This window comes from Myotis yumanensis, unplaced genomic scaffold (genome assembly GCF_028538775.1).
Source record: "Myotis yumanensis isolate MYYU_CA2020_CCGP unplaced genomic scaffold, mMyoYum1.0.hap1 SCAF_1, whole genome shotgun sequence".
In the NCBI taxonomy this organism is placed as follows: Eukaryota; Metazoa; Chordata; class Mammalia; order Chiroptera; family Vespertilionidae; genus Myotis; species Myotis yumanensis.
This window is the reverse complement of record NW_027223752.1, coordinates 215,360,468-215,384,944: the sequence shown is the minus strand read 5'-3', so window position 1 is coordinate 215,384,944 and position 24,477 is coordinate 215,360,468. Positions and strand designations below refer to the sequence as shown.

Genomic DNA, 24,477 nt, shown 5'->3' with positions numbered 1-24,477 from the left:
CTTTTGGGATTAGTGTTCTCCATTCTATTTTCATCGTTCCTTTAGCATTAATTTTCCCTATCTCAATTCCACCTCTTTGCTAAAACCCTCTTCCTTACTTTTCCCCTTTTGGTGTCCTGTTTCTCTTACCCTATTCCTGCTCCAGACTTTCCCAATTCCCTCTTTTTACCCCCTGTCTAATTCCACCCTACTTATATATCCTATTTCCAATCTACTGCTCTAAATCCTTATACACCTATTCTTTATCCTTTTTCACTTTCCAAACATTTTTTTCTCTCTTATCTTTATTGTTTTCTTGATTGTTGAATTTATTGGGCTTTTTTTTTTTTTTTTTAATTTGTTTGTTTGTTTTGTGTTGTGTTTTTTCTTCTTTTTTAGAACTGGTTGTGAGGTTGTTTTTCTTTTTCTTTTTCTTTTTTTTCTGCTGGTTTTTCCCTTCCCTCCTCCACCCCACCCCAGTTATTTTTGTGCTTCTGTTTTCCCTTACCCCTCTGGATATTATTGGTGGTTTGTAGTTTGCATTCATCTCCAGGGATCTGTTGCTGGAATTTGTTGAGATTAGTGGCAGTTCTATTGGAGTTTGCTCCTCATACGGGGAGTCTCTTCCACGCTTCTACTTCATTCTCTTTTTTCGCTCTCTTTTTTTCCCCCCTCTTTTTTCCCAATTCTATTTTTTCACTCCTTTTTTGTTTGTTTTTTTCTTATTTTTCTTTTCTGTTCTCTCTTTTATCTTCTTCTCTTCTTTCTCCCTTATCCCCTAATTCTCTCAATTCGGGTGGTCACCTTTATTTGGGGTTATTAATATTGTGAATATACTTGTGTTCAGTGCCTGGTACGTTGTGCCTTGCTCTGTTGTATTTTGTGCCTTTAAATCAACCCAGCAGATCCAAGCAACAGCAGCCCCCTGAGCACCGCAGCCTCCTGATCACCACAGCCTCCTGATCACCACACCCTCTGTCTGTGGAACAGCAACTGTACTTGAAGCCTCCCCCTACCAGCCAGAAGAGCCAACACAGCTGTGAACAACACCCACCAGAGGAGCTGCTGCCAACTGGAAAGCAGCTGCTACCGCAACCATCTGAGCAGCAACCACAACCCAAGGAGCCCCTGCCACCCAGGGAGCAGCCACTGAACATCTCAACATCTACATATGTCAGCGAGATCAAACATGGGTAGGCAAAGAAACCCCCAAAGGAAAGAAAAGGAGGACTCCCCAGAAAAGCAGCTAAGTGAGACAGAGATATGCAACATGACGGAAAAAGAATTCAGAATAAGGTTCCTAGAGTACATGCACCACATGTTCAAGAAGCAAGAAGAAACAGATGAAAAACTCAACTACTTATGCAAGAAGCTAGAAGAAACAGATGAAAAAATCAACAACTTAAGTAAGTCCCAAGAAGAAATGAAGAGTGACATAGCTTCAATAAAAAACTCCATTGAAAGTATCAACAGTAGACTGGGAGAAGCGGAGGACCGAATTAGTGAATTAGAAGACAAGGAAGCAAAACACACTCAAACTGTACGGCAAATGGAGAAAAAAATTAAAAGACAGGAGGAGAGCCTAAGGGAGCTTTGGGACAACATGAAACGAAACAACATACGAATAATAGGGGTGCCAGAGCAACAGAAAGACGAACATGGATTAGAAAACCTATTCGAAGAAATAATATCAGAAAACTTCCCTGAGGTGGGGAAGAAAAAAGTCACACAAGCCCAGAGAGTTCCAAACAAGGTGAACCCAAAAAGACCCACACCAAGACACATCATAATTACCATGGCAAATGTTCAGGATAAAGAGAGAATCTTACAGGCTGCAAGAGAGAGACGGAAAGTAACATACAAGGGATCTCCCATTAGATTATCAAATGATTTCTCAACAGAAACACATCAGGCCAGAAAAGAATGGACGGAAATCTACAAAGTGATGCAAAGCAAAGGACTGAATCCAAGAATACTCTATCCAGCAAGGCTATCATTCAAAATTGAAGGGGAAATAAGAAGCTTCACAGACAAAAAAGGGCTAAGGGAGTTTATCACCACCAAGCCAGCCATGCAAGAAATGCTAAAGGGACTGGTGTAAAAAGAAGAAATATCAAGCTCAGAAAGAAAACAGCCACATACACACACACAAAAAAGAAATGGCTACAAACAAATACCTTTCAATAATAACTTTAAATGTAAATGGACTAAATGCTCCAACCAAAAGACATCGAGTGGCTGAATGGATAAAAAAACATGACCCATACATCTGCTGTCTACAAGAGACCCACCTCATTAGAAGGGACTCACACAGACTGAAAGTGAAGGGATGGAAAAATATCTTTCACGCAAATGGAAAGGAAAAGAAAGCTGGGGTAGCAATACTTATATCTGACAAAATACATCTCAAAGTGAAGGCCATAACCAGAGATAAGGAAGGCCACTTCATAATACTAAAGGGATCATTACAACAAGAAGATATAACCCTGGTAAACATATATGCACCCAATGCAGGAGCACCCACATACATAAGAAAACTTCTGGAAGATATCAGGGGAGAGATCGACAACAATACAATCATAGTAGGGGACTTTAATACACCACTGACATCACTGGATAAATCCACTAGACAAAAACTCAGCAAAGAAACAGCAATCCTAAATGACTCACTAGATCAGATGGACTTAATTGACATCTTCAGAACACTTCACCCCACAGCTGCGGAATATACATTCCTCTCAGGTGCTCATGGGACATATTCAAAAATAGACCACATATTGGGTCACAAGCAAAGTCTCCACAAATTCAAGAAGATTGAAATCATAAAAAGCTTCTTCTCAGACCACGATGGCATAATGTTAGAAATAAACTACAATAAAACCAACCCAAAATACTCAAACACTTGGAAGCTGAATAGCATGTTATTAAATATTGATTGGGTTACCGATGACATCAAAGAAGAAATTAAAAACATCCTGGACACTAATGACAATGAAAACACAACAATCCAAAACCTCTGGGACACAATGAAAGCAGTCCTGAGAGGAAAGTTTATAGCTCTACAGGCCTATCTCAAAAAACAAGAAAAAATGGTAGTCAATCATCTAACTCTACAACTCAAAGAATTAGAAAGAGAGCAACAAGAAAACCCCAGAGTGAGCAGAAGGAAGGAGATAATAAAGATTAGAGCAGAAATCAATGAAATAGAGACCAAAAAAACAATACAGAAAATCAATGAAACCAAGAGCTGGTTCTTTGAAAGGATAAACAAGATTGACAAACCCCTAGCCAGGCTCACCAAGAAGCAAAGAGAGAGGTCCCAAATAAACCAAATCAGAAATGATAGAGGCGAAATAACAACAGACCCCACAGAAATACAAATGATTGTTAAACAATACTACGAGCAACTCTACTCCAACAAACTGGACAACCTGGAGGAAATGGACAAATTCCTAGAAAAATACAACATTCCAAAACTCAATCAGGAAGAATCTAAAAACCTCAATAGGCCAATAACTATGGAAGAAATTGAAGCAGTCATCAGAAAGCTTCCAGCAAACAAAAGCCCAGGGCCAGACGGCTTCACAGGGGAGTTCTACCAAACATTCAAGGAAGAACTAAAACCTACCCTCCTCAGACTACTACAAAAAATTCAAGAGGAAGGAACGCTTCCAAGCTCATTCTATGAAGCCAGCATCACCCTAATACCAAAACCAGGTAAAGACATCACAATGAAAGAGAATTACAGGCCAATATCCCTCATGAACATAGATGCCAAAATCCTCAACAAAATCTTAGCAAATCGGATCCAGCAGTACATCAGAAGGATCATACACCATGACCAAGTAGGATTCATCCCAGAGATGCAAGGATGGTACAACATCCGTAAATCAATAAATGTGATACATCACATAAACAAATTGAAAGAAAAAAACCACATGGTCATATCAATTGATGCAGAAAAAGCATTCGACAAAATCCAACACCCATTTTTGATAAAAACTCTCAGAAAGGTGGGAATAGAAGGATCATACCTCAACATAATAAAAGCCATATATGACAGGCCCACAGCCAACATCATACTCAATGGACAAAAACTAACACCATTTCCCCTAAGAACAGGAACAAGACAGGGATGCCCACTCTCACCACTCCTGTTCAACATAGTACTGGAAGTATTAGCCATTGCAATTCGGCAAGAAGAAGGAATAAAAGGCATCCAAATTGGAAAAGAGGAAGTAAAACTGTCCTTATTTGCAGATGACATGATATTATACATACAAAACCCTAGAGACTCCATCAAAAAGCTACTAGACTTAATACATGAATTTGGCAATGTAGCAGGATACAAAATTAACCCCAAGAAATCTGAGGCATTTCTATACACCAATAGTGAACTTTCAGAAAGGGAGATCAGAAAAACAATCCCATTTACCATCGCACCAAAAAAATTAAGATACCTAGGAATAAACTTAACTAAAGAGGTTAAAAACCTCTACTCAGAAAACTACAGGACGTTGAAAAAAGAGATAGAGGAAGACATAAACAGATGGAAGAACATACCATGTTCTTGGATTGGTAGAATCAACATCATTAAAATGTCCATACTACCCAAAGCAATCTATACATTCAACGCACTTCCCATTAAAATACCAATGGCCTTCTTCACAGATCTAGAACGAACTCTCCAAAAATTCATCTGGAATAAAAAAAGACCCAGAATAGCTGCAACGATCCTGAGAAAGAACAAAGTAGGTGGGATCTCAATGCCAGATATCAAGCTGTATTACAAAGCCACTGTTCTCAAAACTGCCTGGTACTGGCACAAGAACAGGCATATAGATCAGTGGAATAGAATAGAGAGTCCAGAAATTAGCCCGAACCAATATGCTCAATTAATTTTTGACAAAGGAGGCATGAACATACAATGGAGCCAAGATAGTCTCTTCAATAAATGGTGTTGGGAAAATTGGACAGACATATGCAAGAAAATGAAACTAGACCACCAACTTACACCATACACAAGAATAAACTCAAAATGGATAAAGGACTTAAATGTACGACAGGAAACCATAAAAATTCTAGAAGAATACAAAGGCAGCAAAATCTCAGACATATGCCAAGACAATTTCTTCACTGATACAGCTCCTAGGGCAGTTGAAACTAAAGAGAAACTGGACAGATGGGACTGCATCAGAATAAAAAGCTTCTGCACAGCAAAAGAAACCATCAACAAAACAACAAGAAAACCCACCTCGTGGGAAAACATATTTGCCAACGTCATATCTGATAAGGGCTTAATCTCCAAAATTTATAGGGAACTCATACAACTTAACAAAAAGAAGATAAACAATCCAATCAAAAAATGGGCAAAGGATCTAGATAGACACCTTTCAAGAGAGGACATTCAGAAAGCCAAGAGACATATGAAAGCATGCTCAGAGTCACTGATCATCCGAGAGATGCAAATCAAAACGGCAATGAGGTGCCATCTCACACCTGTCAGAATGGCCATCATCAACAAATCAACAGACGACAGGTGCTGGAGAGGATGTGGAGAAAAGGGAACACTTGTGCACTGCTGGTGGGAATGCAGACTGGTGCAGCCACTATGGAAGGCAGTATGGAGGTTCCTCAAAAAATTGGAAATGGAACTCCCATTTGACCCTGTGATCCCACTCCTGGGAATATATCCCAAGAAACCAGAAACACCAATCAGAAAGGATATATGCACCCAGATGTTCATAGCAGCACAGTTCACCATGGCTGAGATCTGGAAACAGCCTGGGTGCCCATCAGTAGATGAATGGATTAGAAAGCTGTGGTACATCTACACGATGGAATACTATGCTGCTGTTAAAAAGAAGGAACTCCTACCATTTGCAACATCATGGATGGAGCTGGAGAGCATTATGCTAAGTGAAACAGGCCAGTCAGTGAAGGAAAAATACCACATGATCTCACTCATTCATGGATAATAAAGACCATTACAAACTTTTGAACAATAATAGATACAGAGGCAGAGCTGCCTCAAACTGATTGTCAAACTGCAGTGGGAAGGCCAGAGAGAGTTGGGGGACAGGAGGGAGGGGAGTAAGAGATCAACCGAAGGACTTGTATGCATGCATATAAGCATAACTAATGGACATAAGACACTGGGGGGTAAGGGAGGGTAGGGGTTTGTCAAGGGGGGGGGGAAGGGATACTTGTGTGGTACCCTTTGTAATACTTTAAGCGAAAAATTAAAAAAAAAAAAAAAAAAAAAAAAAAAAAAAAAAAGAACAGAGATGAGGATGAGGGAAAAGATGGAAGGAAGCAGGAGGAAAAGATAGCAGATTCTACAGTTCAACTGACTAGTTCCTTCACTAGCTATAGCCAATGGGAAAAGGGTAAGACCTTTCACATCTTACTAGGTAGGATGTGTGAAAACACGGACATTAACATTTATTTATTTGTTTGTTTAAAAAATACTTTTATTGATTTTAGAGAGTAAGGGAGACGGAGAGAGAAACATCAATGATGAGAGAAAATAATCTATCAGCTGCCTCCTGCACGCCCCCTACTGGGGATTGAGCCCACAATCCGGGCATATGCCCTGACCAGGAATCAAACCAGTGGCCTCTTGGTTCCTCGGTCAACCCTCAACCACTGAGCCACACCTGGCTGAGCCTGGGTGTTAACATTTAATTTCAGGGTCTGTGTGCTCCCACAGTTCCCACCAAGGGAGTGACTCCTGGTTTCCACAGTGGGAATGGTACTGGAAGCATATCCCAAGAGCCCTGCCTTCCCAGGCTCGGGTGGTTATGAATATGGAGCAACCACAGTTGAAAGGCACAAATTCCATTAAAAAGTAAATATTAAAAAAATCAAACTCGCCGAAACCGGTTTGGCTCGGTGGATAGAGCGTCGGCCTGCGGACTGAAGGGTCCCAGGTTCGATTCCGGTCAAGGGCATGTACCTGGGTTGCGGGCACATCCCCAGTGGGAGATGTGCAGGAGGCAGCTGATCGATGTTTCTCTCTCATCGATGTTTCTAACTCTCTATCTCTCTCCCTTCCTCTCTGTAAAAAATCAATAAAATATATTTTAAAAAAAAAAAAAAAAAAAAAAAAAAAAATCAAACTCATAGAAATAGATTGGTGGTTGCCAGGGGATGAGTGGGGGGTGAGCGGGAAATAGGTGACTATGATCAAAGGCTACAAACTTGTAGTTATAAGAATGAGTAATTCTGGGGACCTAATGTACAGCATGGTGACTATCAATATATATAAAAGGCTAATATGCTAAGTGTCCCTCTGCCCATCCGACCGGTCACTATGACCCTCACTGACCACCAGGGGCAGACTCAACACAGGAGCTGCCGTGATGCACACTGGCCATTTTCAGAGAAACGGCAGCGCAGACCTGGCACCAACAAAGCAACACTCGGCTTCCCCAAGTGGGACACAGACCCTGCCACCACCCAGAGTGACAGCCCACCAAATTACAGCCGACACTGCCGAGACCCCATGGCACAAAATGCTGCCCACAGCCCAGCCCAGCCCGGAAATGGTGGCTGTGGGCACCGGGTAACAATGTCACGTAGCAACACCTGGCTTCCTCTCCCTAGCGACTAGCCTCCTTGGAGTTTCTTCAGCCTAGGAACACGACTTGATTTATAGCCAGGTGCAAATATTTTACACTTTAACCAAATGTTTGTGAAGCATTTTCCCATGCCTCATCTCATTTGATCCTCACAGAAGTCCTGGAGTAGGTAGATAGGAGACTTGGTGGAATCCTATTTTCTTTTCATTAGCCGGAAAACAAAGATTTAGAAAGCTGATCACACCCAGTCGGCCTGGAGGTCAAATCCCTCTAGTATTAACTACAACAATCAAGGCTTAACTACAACAAGACTGCGCACAAAGACCACTAGGGGGTATACCAAGAAAGTGTAAAAAATGCGGAGACAAAGAAACAGGACAAAACTATCAAGGGAGGATATTGAGTTCAGAACCACACTTTTGAGGTCTCTCAAGAGGCTTCTAGAGTCTGTCGATAAACTTGATGAGATGTACAGGAAATCTAATGAGACCCTCGATGGTGTGATAAAGGACCATCTAGAAAGTAAGCATACACTGACTGAAATAAAGAATATTATACAGACTCCCAACAGCAGACCAGAGGAGTGCAAGGATCAAGTCAAAGATTTGAAATGCGAAGAAGCGAGAAACACCCAACCTGAAAAGCAAAATGAAAAAAGAACCCAAAAATACGAAGATAGTGTAAGGAGCCTCTGGAACAGCTTCAAACGTACCAACATCAGAATTATAGGGGTACCAGAAGATGAAAGAGAGCAAGATATTGAAAACCTATTTGAAGAAATAATGACAGAAAACTTCCCCCACCTGGCGAAAGAAATAGACTTACAGGTCCAGGAAGCGCAGAGAACTCCAAACAAAAGGAATCCAAAGAGGACCACACCAAGACACATCATAATTAAAATGCCAAGAGCAAAAGACAAAGAGAGAATCTTAAAAGCAGCAAGAGAAAGAAACTCAGTTACCTACAAGGGAATACCCATACGACTGTCAGCTGATTTCTCAACAGAAACTTTGCAGGCCAGAAGGGAGTGGCAAGAAATATTCAAAGTGATGAATGCCAAGAACCTACAACCAAGATTACTTTATCCAGCAAAGCTATCATTCAGAGTTGAAGGTCAGATAAAGAGGTTCACAGATAAGGAAAAGCTAAAGGAGTTCATCACCACCAAACCAGTATTATATGAAATGCTGAAAGGTATCCTTTAAGAAGAGGAAGAAGAAGAAAAAGGTAAAGATACAAATTATGAACAACAAATATGCATCTATCAACAAGTGAATCTAAGAATCAAGTGAATAAATAACCTGATGTACAGAATGAACTGGTGATTATAATAGAATCAGGGACATAGAAAGGGAATGGACTGACTATTCTTGGGGGGGAAAGGGGTGTGGGAGATGCAAGAAGAGACTGGACAAAAATCGTGCACCTATGGATGAGGACAGTGGGTGGGGAGTGAGGGCGGAGGGTGGGGTGGGAGCTGGAAGGAGGGGAGTTATGGGGGGGGGGAAAGAGGAACAAATGTAATAATCTAAACAATAAAGATTTAATTAAAAAAAAAAAAAAGAAGAAGAAAGCTTAGAAACTTGACCCGACTGAAAAGAAGAAATGATGGACCTTGAAAATGACTTCAGGTTTTCTCACTGCACAGAATATAGTCAAACACTGCTGCAGTTAAATATTTTACCCTGGGTTCTCCCTGCATGATCTACAATAATAATCTGCTTTGGGTTGATATTTACTGCTGTGTTGCTGACAATTACCTGAAAGAGAAGTTGGGGTATTTCACTGGGCTGGAAAAAGTTTAGCTAAATCAGAAAGCAGGTCTAATTAAGCAAGTTTATTCTATATCTATAAAAGGCTAAGTTGACACATGCATGCGCTATACATATAAAGTTCTCGCTGGCACCAATCGCACACAAGTGTTTCCATCTGTCATTGTCGATTGTGAATTTAGTTGACACTTCTATTATAGAGGAAGGGAAAACAGCAATATTAAAATATTTCTTCTAATTAACTTGCTTTCAATGTGCACGAATCCATGCACCAGGCCACTAGTAGTTACTAATACTCTATTGGATATTTGAAAGTTGCTAAGCAAGTGAACCTTAATGTTTCAACATACACGCAAATGGTAATTATGTGAAGTGATGGATGTATTAACTAACCTTATTAGGGTAGTTATTTTTCATTATATATGTGTATCAAATTATCACATTGTACACCTTACTTCTTACTTAGTGTTATATGTCAATTATATCTCAATAAAGCTGGGTGGGGGTGGGGGAAGTTCCAGGGAGGGACAGGCATAAATTCCACTTATCAGTACTATCTGAGACCTACAATGTAGGGCAAAGAGCAAAGATGGTCCCTGGGCCAAACTATTGTTTGCACCAAGTGGGAAGAGCTGACTTGTTACTGCATTCTCTTTGCTCTGCAAATAGGATTTCACTAGAGGCAATTGTCTCAGTACTTCTTTAGCCACCTGTCCTTCCTCAACTCTTTTCTTTAGCCAAGAGAACACCAGCCCACCAGGAAAACCGCAGCACTGGGCTCACAGACCTGTACATTCACCTGATATTGTTCTTCACTTGGATTTTGTTGTGGTTGTTCATTTTCTCTAATTTAAGAATATGCACATTTTTCTATTAATTATCTAATAAATTCCTTCTAACTCTGAGAAAATATATTTTCCCCCCTTCTCATAGTTACCTAGTTACAAGGCTGAGCCTTCTAAAGACTGGTAAAGAACAGAAAAAGAGGAGCATACACATTTTTACACAATGTAATGGGCACCTAAGCGCTGTAAGAGATCGACCCTCCCTATCCCATGCCGCCCCACCCTGCTAAGCTTTCAGAGGCAGGGCTGTGGATAGGGCTTAGGTTCTCATCCCTTCCTGCCTGAGTTCATTACAAGTCATTCAGATAACTACGATATATAGTACACACCATGGAATGCAAAAATGCTTCTATGTGTGTATTTGGACAAATTCTTATTTTATTTTATGAGCGCTCAACTATAAACTAGGGACGTTGAGGGGTGCAAATGTTATTCAGATACAAATCCTGGCAATAAGGAATTTCATTTCTGTCTGGTAGAAAAAATAGTATAGGAACCAAAGTCAGAAGTGATATACGTAAGTGTGCTATGAGAAGTACACAGATGAGGCACTGTGGCAGTTCTGAGGAGGTCCCAGATTGTATATTATACTTATGACTAGTTAATACTAACGAATAAAAACATAATAAGAACTACTTAAGTTTGATGCATTAAGCTCTTTCACACAGAAAATGTTTACTTTGCATCAGTCATCTTCAGAATCGATGCTGCTTGCAGCCACACACTTGACAGATATGATAGAGCATCATTCCTTTTGTTTCTGACATATCTAGTTGACTGAGGGAGGGAAAATGTACCTGGATCATTCTAAGTAGCATTTTCTCCATACAACTAACATACAAAAACCAAAACAAGCATCAAAACAGTGCCTCCTACAATGGCAACGGCCATGCGTTCAAAGCCAAGGAGTGATGCTGGGAAGAGGATCCTGAATTCCAGCCCGCAGAAGAGGTCACGAAAGACAACTCCGGCATGGTTAGAATAGTGAGAGAAGAACTCAAACCCAGCCAGGCACTGTTCTAAGCTCTGTTCAGACAGTAGATTAATTTATACTAATATATTAGTGTATGCCAAGTATACTTTAACAACAACCAAAAAAAATTAAAGAGAAAGAGATTACATAAGTTTAATTAATATCATCAGAAAGATTACAGGAGATCTTGTACAGACTAAGATCCTAAAACGAGAATAGTCTGCTAAGAAAAGTGAGTAATGAGAGAATAAGCAATATAAGACACATTTCAAATATAAGAATCTAAGAAGTTGAATATGCCTCTATCAGGCATTTTAGAAAGAGAAAAGAGAAATCTAGGAAGTATATACAAAAATAAATTTTTTTTAATGAACAAGATTAATTAATTCAATTCTTACAAGACGCTGCCAGGTCGGCGGTTTATGATTGGGGAAACTGAGTCACATAGTGTTTTGTTTTGTTTTGTTTTCAAAGGTAACCTGCCTAAAGCCCCATAGCATGTAAGGGCAGAGCCAGGATTTGAACCTAGGCTATCTCTGCTCCTAGCCACTCTGCCATGCAGTTTGAATTTAGAGCCAAGAGTCATCCCTTTTCCCCCAAATTGTCATTTTTCACGCTGGCTGACGTCATTTTCTTGCTTTCCACGTGTGATCAAATTTTGTTGATTACCGTGAGAACGAACTAGCTCATGAGCCGAGCTCTCCTGGGCATCGGCATGCTGCAGCTTCGGCCTTTCTTAATCTAACTAAACTCCACGGTAAACCCGCAGCCACCACGTCCTTCCTGGGCAAGTCTACACAGTCAGATCATCAGTATGGAGAAATATAACACAGAGATTAGCTGGGAGAGTATAACAAACAACACAAACATGAGGCCATTGAATTTTCTGTTAATAATAAGTTGCAGTGCCCCACGGATTTTTCTGTGTCACCAAATCCTCCCGGTCGCAGTTATACAAAGGCAACTTTGTCTTAAGAAGGCTACCGGGAAGATGGGCCTAATCTTGGCAAGGGCTTGGTGTCCCAAGAACCATGTTATTATTTCAAAGACTAAATGACAACAAACAAAAAGAAATATGATTTAAGCCATCTTTTCCAAAGGCACAGTGCTAGCACGGGCACGGATCCTCACTTTCAGAGACATGAACATTTCACCTGAGCTCGAAAGGCCCAGATGTACATTGTCAGGATGGCAATCAAACGGATCTCAGAGAACGAACACCTGAAAAAAATCGTCATTTCAGTAAATAGTTCTTTATGTATTTTTGGCACGGTGTGAAATGTTTTACAGGAATGGCCGAGCTGGATCTCAGTGCTCTGAAAGCTGAATGCTTTTTGTTATAATTTTTACAGGTTGGCATTTCCTTGGTCAGGTAGAGGCGTCCTGTTCCTGTTTCACCTGCACAATGCCCCGCATTCATTGTACACCCACCCGCTGCCCGTTGGTACATATAGTTAACTCTTGCTCACCCAAGCATGGATTATCATGGGATCAGCTGGTCTTTCTCCCCAGCTGGTGGGAACTTCCATATTCGCAATATTGACTATTAGCCAAAGCCAAGCACAGACAGGAGGCTACAACTGTCAGCAACTCCCCTTTCTCCAGCGTACACCCACCAGGCACTGACTATGGTGCTTGGGTCTGGGCTGCCACGTTCATAAGAACCACAAACAGACACTATCCCCAGAGACAAATAGCAAGATTTGAAGAGAGCAGAGATTGTTTCCTTGATTAATATGAATGGCTACAATTTACAAAATAAAGTATATATTTTGTACTACCAGGAATCTGCTGAGACCAAAGGATTGGTATTTTCCCCAAATCACAAAGAGTTCGCAGGATTACATTAACACTTCTCCGGATGTCATCTCTCTTACATGGCCTTCAGCAAGGTGGGGAATTGTACTTTGGATTTCTAAAACGACTCTCTCAAAAACGGATAGGGTTTACCCAAAGGGCAACTATAAACTGTGGCTAATGGTTTCTATTAAAGTATCAATTTACTTATGGTTTGTATTTTACAGACATATAAACTGTATACATCTAAGCACATTTCACAAATCATTTTGCATGAACTGAATTCATATAATGACAAAAACTGAATATTCACAACAAAAAGAATGCTCACATTATATACATAAGTTATAAAAACTAAGCTGTGGGTTTGGTTTGGTTTTCCAGTTGTCCTTAAATCATTGCAGAAAGTAGAGGACAGACAGTGGGAGTGAGGTTGGGAGGCTTGTGCCTTTTGTAATCAGTTTACTTTTGGTTGTACCAAGAGATGATATCTTTAACTCATTCAAATTACTTATCTATTGCACTGCCCTAGGAGCATGTGAACTACAGAAAGTGAGGAAATGAGCCTCAAGTCCCTACAGTTGACAGTTCACCTTCAATTTCAGAGGACACTGCTCATCTCCATGCCAGCTTTCTGGTAAACTCTGCAGTACCAACAGTGTTTGCAAATCACCTGTTTCTTGGCTATTTATTCCTCCAGACATTCTCTCCCCTTCTACTTTCACTGAAAAATTTCTCTTCACCTCCTTTTCAGGGCAAAATATAAGAGGTTCTCAAAAGAGGGGGTTCACTGACTTCGAAGGGAGGCTATCCCCCTCTGTCAGCTCTCCCTTATACAGATGCTGACAGACTAGAAGGGGAAGCAACTCCGACTGAAGTGGAAACACTCAGAAATCAAGGCCAGGTGACCTCAGGGGTGTTTGACTGACAAGACAATTCAGGACCACACACAAGAAGTGGCAGGGTGCCGTGGCCCCCTAAATCCCTCCAGCATGAGAAGTTTCCAACAGATGGAGGTGGCAACTGAACAATGAATTATTGTTATTTCTATGGTAGTTCTTCCTGGAGATTCTGAAGGACCCCTATCTCGTAAACCTGCACTGCCATTACTGAAAACCTTTTTCCGGTTGTTCTTTGAAGCAAGTACTCTGAGCAGGTGGTTGACTAATACACACCCCTTAAGATATTAAACCAGAAAATCAACATCATCATAAGACACTGAGACTGCTCCCAAGAGGAAAAAATATATCTCTTAATCAGGCCAGCAGCTGTAACGTTCCAATAGAACCTTTAACTTGGCATCATACTGACAACCATTTTTTAAGCTGCATTATACCTTCACTTCGACGTCACAAATGTTTGGCCCACAATGCTAGAGTCATGAAAAAAAAAATGTATTGTTTCTCTAAGTCTCAGGAATCCCGAATTAAAGCCCTCTTCAGAGTAAGTTTGTTTTTTTTTTTCCAGGATTATGATTTCTCTGGGGAGATCTAATCCCAGCTTCACTTGAACTTGGGGTCTGTCTGGCGAGGTGCTCTCCTTTCCCCCACCAGCACCCTGGTCTCCATTCCCCGGCTGGTCCTGAAAACTCAGACGTGACTTGAAATGTGTGAAACGTGTTGCTCGGAAGGGTGGAAACCTGTCTGAAATAGTCAAATACTTTCCGGTGGCTCCACCACTGGGAACGTGACTTACTTTTAATCTTCAGATCAAGACTAAAATTTGGAAAGCAAACTCATTTTGTAAAAGAATTCCATCTACTTTAACCTTCTAATCTTTGTTTCAATGACCCAGTAATTAAGTCAAAGAGGCCCTCCATCAGGGAGTATATCAGAACAGGGGGAAGGGTTAGGTGGAGAAGAAAGGATACAAAACCCCAAACTTCTTTCTTTCCCCTCCTCCTGATTTCCCTTTCAGACCAGGTTGGCTGTGTTCCCTGCCAAGACTCCAGCTCATCCATTTGGCAAAGATGATTATTTAAATTAATAGCGAACAATTTCCCGTAAAGTGTTCTGTCATTGCCGAGGTGGGGTACTTTGGCTTGTCTAGAGGTTGTGCTTTATGCCACTGACAACACCTCGCTTTTAAGAATTGGCACCTGAAATTCTCAAATGCTCTTGGTCTAGCTGTAACTGTGCTTAAATCTGCGGCCACCTCTTCATGTCTGTGTTGTCAACCCTTTGCTATCCCTCCTCTGAAAAATGCATGTGATCCAGCATTAAAACTTTTAAAGAATACATTTCTAACCTACATTCCTGCTAAAGAAAATGGAGTGAGTCATTCAAATGCCACTAAGAAGAAAAGAAAATTATTTGATTTTTCCCTTCAAAGCAGTATGGCCTATAAGAAGTCCCTTGAGGACACAATCTGTCTATCACTTTGATAAGCCTCAAGATAGAAGCCATATCCCCAAATGCCTTGAGACAGTAACCAAGAGTAACTGAACTTTTACCTATTTTTTTAAAAAGGAATAATTTATTTGAAAAATTCCATTTCATTTATTGTAACTGATTTCTTAAATATCTGGTGACTGGTGATTGGCCAGCTGTCATAATTCATCAGTCCCACACTTTTCTGATTGAATTTTTAACTTTAAACAACTATTAGTAAGCCTCCAGCCAGTGTTACCTTTGGAGGTAAATTACTACAGGAAGACACCCCCCCCCCCCCTTCCTTAACATTTAAATGAGATGGCTGTCTCGTTTCCTCAATCTCGCTTTAATAATCTGAGTCTAAAAAGTCACCTGTGCCGCGGGATGGCCCCAGCATGTGTCTTCAAGGGTGACAAGAATCTGTTTTTTTGTATGGAAAAGGTTCCATCACCACAGGAAACATGAAGCTGATGACTGTGTGTGATTTTTCTGCTTTTCCAGAAGCTGACACTTTAAAAATCTTTTTATAAACCATTTCTCTCCCACTAAATATACGAGAGTCACAAGGAAGGTTTCGGAATGAGGGCTATAAGGGCCAAAGAGAGAAGAAAAAGAAAAAAAAATTTTTTTTTTAAAATAGGGACCCAAATGTAAGATGAAGCAACAGTAGTTGGAAGGATTACCAAAAACCGCCTTACCTTTGTTAGGTATTTGGAGTCGCCCCACTTCAGAAATTAACACCATTCATTCACAGCCCGGTAGCAACTGACAAGGCTAGCAAGTCACCTACCACATCTTCCCGGCCTCGCTCTTTTTAATGTAAAACCACAACAAGGAGTGTCCAGCTACTCCCCACCGCGCCGCTTAAAGCAACAGGTCGTTTTAGGCTCAACTCCCAGGCCCTGGGAGTTCCAGTTTGTCAGAATGTTTTGACTTTGGAAACCTGCAGAGAGAAGCTCTCAGCGAGGACAAGTCCCCGAGCCGGGCTTCTCTCTGTCCCAGGCTGCACACTCCGCAGTGGGAAGGAAACAGGAGCCACAGCCAGAAGGCAGCCCTCGGGGGCTCTGCTCCTGGGAGGAGCGAGACTGGGAAGCGCGGCGATCCTCCTGGCGGGACGGCGCCCGGTGCGCACCCCGGGGAGACGCGGCCCGGGAGCGCTCAGCGCCTGCTCCCCGGGCCCTTCCCGGTCCCCTCCTCCCTCCTCCCGCTGCCCTCCCCCGCCGGGGCCGTTCGCCTCACAGTAGCAAGGTTGTCTCTCGTCTACTCCCTTCCCTTAAACTCACCAAACCAGATTTTTACTCTCAACACCGAGAACTTCCCGTAAATCTGCACTGAAATTTTATCCTGCTCGCTGAGCCTCCACTGGCTGAAGGCCAGTGCAACATTCCTGTTGTTTTCGGAGCCGAGATACCTTTGCTGAAGGTTAACAAATAAGTCTGCCGGGATGGGAGAGATCGGGGGACCTCGCGGCGGGCCGCCCGCCCCGCTCAGACGCCCAGACGTGAGCCCAGAAGTGACACCTGCTCCACCTGAGAACAGCGATCCGAAACCGACGCCCGGCCCCCGCCGGGCTGATCCGAGAAACCAGGCAGAACCACGTCTGCGGAATAAGGAACCTGCAGCTGAACCACGAGCTGATCGGCACCACCCACCCCCATGCCGGCCCCGGGTAAAGACGGCGTTCGACCAGGTAGGATCAGAGCGAGCACCGCGGCTGGTCAGACCGAAGGGGGACCCCCCGGGGCGTCCTTACCTGCAGGCGAGCGCCGCCGGGACCAGCGCAGGAAGGAGCGTCGCGCGGACCGAGGCCCGACCTTCGCCGGGGGCCTTCGCAGCAGGGCCTGGGGCCTGGGTGCAGCTCGTTCCCAAGTGGCTTAACTGAGCGCGCTGTGCCCTAAAGTTACAGCTGGTTTCTAGAAAGGGAACCAGAAGGCACTGGATTGTAGAAACAGCAGCCAAGGCCTCCCGTCACCTTTCCTGATCTCGGAGGAGTTGGTTCTGACTCCCACCCCCATCCTCATCCCAAAGAAGCCGGCAATCTGCGCCCCACCCCTCCGCGTTACCTGTTTACACAAGAGTTCAGGAGCCTCGCGAATTTCAATGGAGCGCTAAGCTTGTTTACAGGCGCGTAATCGGCCAACAGGAATCGAATTCGGTGACTAAACAAACTAGAAGAGGAAGCAGGAACCACCAGGAACCTAAAACGGAGTTGTGATTTCTGGTTGCAATGTCATGCAACTGAGAAAAAAAAGAGAGAGAGAGAGAGAGAAAAAAAAAGTGCTGTTTCTCTTTGGGCTACTTTACTGAAGAACTAGTTCAAAAAATGTTTTTTGATGGTTAAATGAATTAATACATACAAAGAGCTTGGAACAAGTGCCTGTCACATAGCATTAGCTGGCTTTATTATTATTAATAATTATTATTATTTGTACTATGGCTTTTTTTTTCTGAAGGGGAGAGGGAGTGATCAGAGTTAGGTAAGGCCATGAGCAATTTTTTTTAAAACATCTCCCAGGGTCAGTTTCTGGAAGATTCCAATGAAGTGTATTTTGTTTGTTGTTGTTGTTGTTGTTGTTGTGTGTGTGTGTGTGTGTGTGTGTGTGTTTTCCCCCAACAGTTTACTCTGGGAAGAAAGTTCATGTAAAGGAGTGCCCGACTGATTTTCATCTCACTGAAAAGTTGCAAGATTGACAAGATACTTGGAGATAATTGGCCTGTGCATTCCAAGAAGCTCACTAATGGAGGGGAAACTCTGGACCCAGCAATCAACCCTCCATGTGTGCTTCATTCTAATATGGATTTAGGCATTTGATTTGCTCTCTGGCCCCTGGAGGGTTCCTTATCCTATTCAGTTAGAAACTGATGCTAGCGGTGTGAAATAGGGGTGTGAAAACTAGTATGAAATAGGGGGAAATGATTTTTAAACTTCTCATGAATATTAAAAAGTGACTATTGGAGCCCTGACCAGTTTGGCTCTGTGGATAGAGCGTTGGCCTGTGGACTGAAGGGTCCCAGGTTCGATTCCGGTCAAGGGCATGTACCTTGGTTGCAGGCACATCCCCAGTGGGGGGCGTGCAGGAGGCAGCTGATCGATGTTTCTCTCTCGTCCATGTTTCTAACTCTCTATCCCACTCCCTTCCTCTCTGTAAAAAAATCAATAAAATATATATATATTTTAAAAGTGATTATTGGAGGCTAAAATGTGCCTACATTTTAGTGCCTACAGAACACCCTTTTCCCTCCACTTAGCTTCACTTTTAAAGAAGAAATCCCTTTACATCAATGAGGCCCTTTGTACTTTAGCAAGCACTTCACCCACCTCATCTGATCTGATCTTACAAATCAATCCTAAGAGCTACTTTATACCCCTTTTGTAGGTTAAGACACTAAGGTCAATTAGTTCTAAGTTTCATTTCATGGTGTGGCGGAGACTAGCTCATGGTTCTAGTTAAATCTAAAAAAACAGCATTTGCCTTTAGGGAAAATGATTCCTTAAAATTAGCAATGAATTCTGAAACATTTTCAGTCCCTTTGTTTAGGTATGTATGTATGTATGTATGTATGTATTGTTAATCCTCACCTAAGGATAGTTTTTCCATTGGTTTTTAGAGAGAGTGGGAGGGAGGGAGAGAGAAAGAGAGAGAGATGTGAGAGAGACACATAGATTGGTTACCTCCTGCACACATCTGGATCAGGACCAGGGATCAAACCTGAAATCCAGATATGTGTCCTTGACCAGGAATCAAATCCAGGACCCTTCACTATATAGGCCTATGTTCTAACCATTGAGCAACACTGACCTTTGAGATATATATAATCTTCCTCAAATGGCAAGGTTTAACTCAGGTCAATTAACCATCTTCTGAGTTTTAGATTTGTTCCTGGTCAATACAGGCCAAAATGAACTATCAACAACAGGGGGTCTGAATATTCCCAGGTCCTCTCACTACATCTAGGGGTCGACACCAGCAAGCATGAACAAGGGCTCCGCACTTAAAAACTCCAGTTGCATATTAGCCTTTCTTCTCTTTCCCAGAAATATCTGGATTGTGGCCTTAAAAGCCTCTCACTGTCAGGGACCCTCTGAGTTAAAAGATTCAAGGGGGGACATTCCCAGTCTCACAGATTTTTCCACCTCAAACAGGTTTTTCAGTAGGAGGCACTGGGCCAAAGCCTAGGGAATAATGAGCAGAAATAATAAAATGAGTTTGAAAGTGTGAAGGTCAGTGACTCCCGGTGGAGTCAGGGAAGATGGCCCTGGAGGCACAGGTCCTGGAAGCAAGTCCTGATGGCAGTTCTGAGTTGATTATTTTCAAATGTTGTCTGGAATGCCTGCTCCTGTTTTCTCAGTTTTGCCCACTGCCACCTATTAAATGGGTGTAGTTTTTGTTCCTAACTACTTCTCACTGCTTTCCCCAGAAATATGTCACAAATTAAACAGGCTTTTTCAAGTGGAAGGCTATAGCAAAGACATTTGAGCTTTCATTATTTCTTCTTTGTGGCAAAATCTTGATGCATAATAATAATTATATTATTATTATTATTATTATTTAATTATCAGACAAACCTCATGCTCCTGGGTATTTTAAGTGTGCAAAACCCTTCTTTTCCTTCTTTCCCTTCTGTCTGGAAAGCAATGTGCTAGAGTGAATGCAAACCTCATGCAGACTGGTTTCCCACAGATTTGAGTCTAAATCTTCATTTTATCTCTTAGCTATCTGATGCTGGGTAAATTGCTGCTTTGAGCTTCAGTTTCTTCATTATAAAGTAATAACTGCTACCTCTCTAGATTTCTATGTAAGTTAAATAAGGTGAAATCTTAGCACAATTCCTCGCACACAGAAGGTATTTAAATAATGGTATTTCTGCCCTTGCCAGTTTGGCTCAGAGGATAGTGCGTCAGCCCGCAGACTGAAGGTCCCAGGTTAGATTCCGGTCAAGGGCATGTACCTCGTGTGCCTCGGTTGTCGTCTCGATCCCTGGCCCTGGTCGAGAGTGTGTGGCAACTAATTGATGAGTCTCCCTCATATTGATGTTTCTCTCTCTCCCCTTCCCTTCCACTCTCTCTAAAAAAAGTCAATGGAAAAATATCCTGGGTGAGGATTAACAACAACAAAAAGAACCCCACAAAAACGAATAATGGCATTTCCTTTTGTACCTGGGGGTGGGGTGGAGGAATCTACTTCACAGCTCACAAAGAATTCTTTCCCATATTTAAATCTTAGATCAAATGACATTACTCAAAGACACCCTCAGTAACAAAGGCAAGCCTCAGACCCTTGTAAAGAACCAAAGGACAATAATAACCATGTACGTCGCATTTCCAATGAGATCTTATCATTTTCGATCATTACCACTGTGTGAACTGAGGTAACTATGGGCAAAGCTCAAATCCTTTGTATTGCCCCATTGCTCAGATTAGGAAACCCAAGAGTTGTTCCAAGTGGCTAGTAAGTAGCAGAGCCAGGTTTTCTTTTGTTTTGTTTTTTAAAAGCAAGTTTTTATTTATTTCAGAGAAAGGAAGAGACAGAAACATCAATGATGAGAGCAAATCATCAATAGGCTGCTTCCTACCCACGCCCTTGCCCCCCTCTCCCCACTGGGGGATCGAGCCCACAATCTGAGCATGTACCCTGATTGGGAATTGAACTGTAGTCACCTGGTTCATGGTCAATGCTTAACCATTGAGCAACACCAGCCAGGCCGGAGCCAGTTTTTTGTTTGTTTGTTTTTACTGCTTTTGACTATTCCCTACTATTAGAACTGTGATTACTTTATTCCTACTCCCACGTAGGGAGAAGAATCAAGGAGTTCCAAAAGACTGCTTTGGTTTGCAGTTGTGGGGAGAGAGCCAGGAGATTCTGGCTAGAGTTTCTGGGTACTTCTCATTTTGGAGGCATGGAAAGCCACGAAGAAAACCATCAAAGGTCTGTGCTCTATGCAAGTCAGGTGTGCTGACCCTAAGGAGTACGCTCCCAACTCTATGACAAACAGAATGGCAGCAAGGTAAAGAGCTTGGGCTTGATGTCAGCAAGCGTGAAGCTTATGTCCCGGCAGCTGGGATCATGGGCATAAGCCTCAGTTTGCTGCCAATGGCAATACCGAACTGTAGGGTCATCATGATTGCTTAAATAAGATGATACACATAAAAGCCCAACGCTCAGCACACTCTAAGTTTTCAATACATGTAAGTTATTTTTCTAATCAAATAACAAGTACTAAAATGGTACATGTGAGGCCTAAACGAGAAATGTAATAAATAAATGCAAAGAGCTAAGAACAATGCCTGGCACAGAGTAATTGCTATTTGCTATTAATTATTGTGGTTATTATTTTTCTGTATAATAATTTCCTGTGACTGCAGTGAGGTCAGTCTACTTTTTAGAGGCTAGGAGCTTCTGTTACTTATTTCATATGAGAGCTGACATTTTAGGTACCATCTTCTAGTGTGACAAAGGATAATAATACCTTTTCAATGGTTTTCTATTCCCTCTGTTTCCCTCATTTCTCCTAATTTTACCTGAAACAGAAAAAAAAAAATTATTGCTGGATGGGATAAAATTACTGACCTGAACTCAAACTTCCTATTGAGGCTGCTGACATTTTTTCCCAACAGAAATCAGACAATAAGCCCTATTTTAATCTAGAACGTGCATTTGACCCAGAGAGACCTTTCAACTCCGTAATTTCCACAGCCTCTCTTTCCCTCATATGGCAGCCACTAACTTCTCATAGAAACGTCTTTTAAAATCTTTTATTTTTTTTGAATTTTTATGAGCTTATTTTAGCCAAACAGACAACATGCCAAAAAACCTAAAAATCTTTTATTTTTGTTTTTTAATTTCCATATTAAATCCCCACTGGATGTACTATGTGCAAATTTAAGACAAGTTATTCCTGGGCTCTCTTGAATCCAAGGGATTTAGCCCAAGGACAACCCTAGAAGGCAGTCAGCAGCCCCCAGGTCAAAGGAGGAGGGAGGGCCACTCAGAACTCTGTGAGACAGGCGCCTGGGCGTGTGGTTTCCATGCCACACCATAGGAGGGCCCCTAACTGAATTTTAAAAATGTACTGAGTTTACAGAAAAGGGAATTAATTATAGCAGGGGTTCACTCCAAACATTAATCTCAGAAGCCAAATCCTTGATTTTGAGAAAGGCCTTCAATATGAGTCCCTTGACCTTCATTCTTCCTGCACAAATAGCTCTGCCAAAGCCCGCCTCCACCCACCTGCTGGGATGGAAGGAGCACTAATGTAAATTAGAGGCCCTTAAAGGCCCACTCCAGACCAAGAAATGGTTTTGTTATGGCAACGAATGCTGTTAATTCCTTTATTTCCCTTTAGGACCTAGTCCCCACCAGAGAAAGTCTCCAGATTTTTTTTTAGTTTAGAATGGAAAACAGCCACACATCAGAAGCTCGATCATTCAGGAAAGACTGTCAACATAAAATGACTAACATTGAACTAGTGCTTAGCAGAGTATTTGCCAGACGTTAAGCACTTTACATGTATTTTGATGCTCACAAGAACCCCATGAGGCAGAGACTGCTGTTGCGCCCATTTTGTAGGTGAACAGACCAAAGCACAGTGCAGAGAAGCGACACTGCTGAAGTCTCACAGATAGAAAGTGGCAGAGCTGGGGTTTAACGCAGGCAGCCTGGCTCCAGAGCGTGTGATCCTAACCACAGCACTCTATTGCCTCACAAAAGAATCTGAATATGGCCAAAGCCGGTTTGGCTCAGTGGATAGAGCGTCGGCCTGCGGACTGAAAGGTCCCGGGTTCGATTCCGGTCAAGGGCATGTGCCTGGGTTGCGGGCACATCCCCAGTGGGAGATGTGCAGGAGGCAGCTGATCGATGTTTCTCTCTCATCGATGTTTCTAACTCTCTATCTCTCTCCCTTCCTCTCTGTAAAAAATCAATAAAATATAAAAAAAAAATTAAAAAAAAAGAATCTGAATATGCATGTGGTTATATTATATATGGGTGCGTGTGTTCTAGCACCAGCAGTGCCTGCGTAAAGACAGTGCCTGGCACAAAGTAGGCACTCAATAAGTGTTTGTCCAATGAATGAGTGAATGTGGATATACATTTCAACGTGATGATCTCAATATTTAGAAGTGTGTGTCAAAGGAGGTTTGGTTTAGCTCATCTAGGATCTGAGGTTTAGGGTCACATTAGAGAATGAATACAAGTGTGTTTGTAAAAATATGGTTAAGGTTCTAATTTGATATATGCTATAGGAAATGAGCATTTTGTAGGACGGAATTAATTGCAGGTGTGACCAAATTTACTGACCATAAAAACCACATAAAAATAATGTGAATATTCTCACTTTGTTTCTATTGTTTCTCTGCTTGGAATACCCTTCTATGCTACATCCATCTATCTATTACCAGTTATCAACATAGTAGTTAAAAACATGGTCTGGCCCTGGCCAGTGTGGCTCAGTTGGTTGGATGTCATCTGGTGCACCAAAAGGTTGTTGGTTCGATTCCCAGTCAGGGCACATGCCCAGGTTGTGGGCTTGATCCCCAGTAGGAGGCATGCAGGAGGCAGTCTATGAATGTTTCGCTCTCACATTGATCTCTCTCTCTCTCTCTATCTCTCAAAATCAATTTTAAAAAATCAATTTAAAAAAAAGAATGCAGTCTGTCCTTTCACCCAGATTTCCAACATAATTAAAAAAAAAAAAGAATATAGTCTGGAGCCAGACACCTGAGTTTGAATCCTGTCTCTGCCACATACTGTGTGACTGTAGGCAAACAACTTGGCTTTAGAATCCTCATCAGTACTCACCTCCTTAGACGTAATAGGAAGACTTCATGTGTTACTTATAAATAGGATCTGAGAATAGCACCAGACTATTATATTGTTATAATTATCCATTCTACCTCCCATCCATTATTTTATCAAACAAATATTTACCAAGGATCTACTATGTGTCAGGTTCTGTGCATCAGGCTGAATATAGAAAAAATAAATGAGATATGGTGGCTATCTCCAAGACACTCATATTCTGTGGCAATAGGTAAGCAATCAGCCAATGACCTTGCAGTGTGTAGGCCCAGAAAGTTAGTGGCAGTCTAAGCTAGACTTAAGGGGTCAATCTAGGGGAGATGATGTCAGAACTGAGAGGTCTAAAGGTTACTGTAGG

General features: G+C 41.9%; 1 protein-coding gene across 3 annotated transcripts in view; it reads right to left on the bottom strand.

Annotated features, from left to right (window-relative positions):
- The window catches only part of RBM47 (RNA binding motif protein 47), a 161,785-nt gene extending 144,450 nt beyond the window's left edge, over positions 1-17,335 (bottom strand). For 2 of the 3 annotated variants that reach the window (XM_070397709.1, XM_070397710.1), the window contains exon 1: positions 17,075-17,334. The gene's annotated coding sequence lies outside the window, so the exon portion shown is untranslated. Of the gene's footprint in view, positions 1-17,074 lie in introns of all 3 variants that reach the window. The other variant, XM_070397711.1, reaches the window with a different exon arrangement.
- Positions 17,336-24,477: the final 7,142 nt, after the last annotated feature.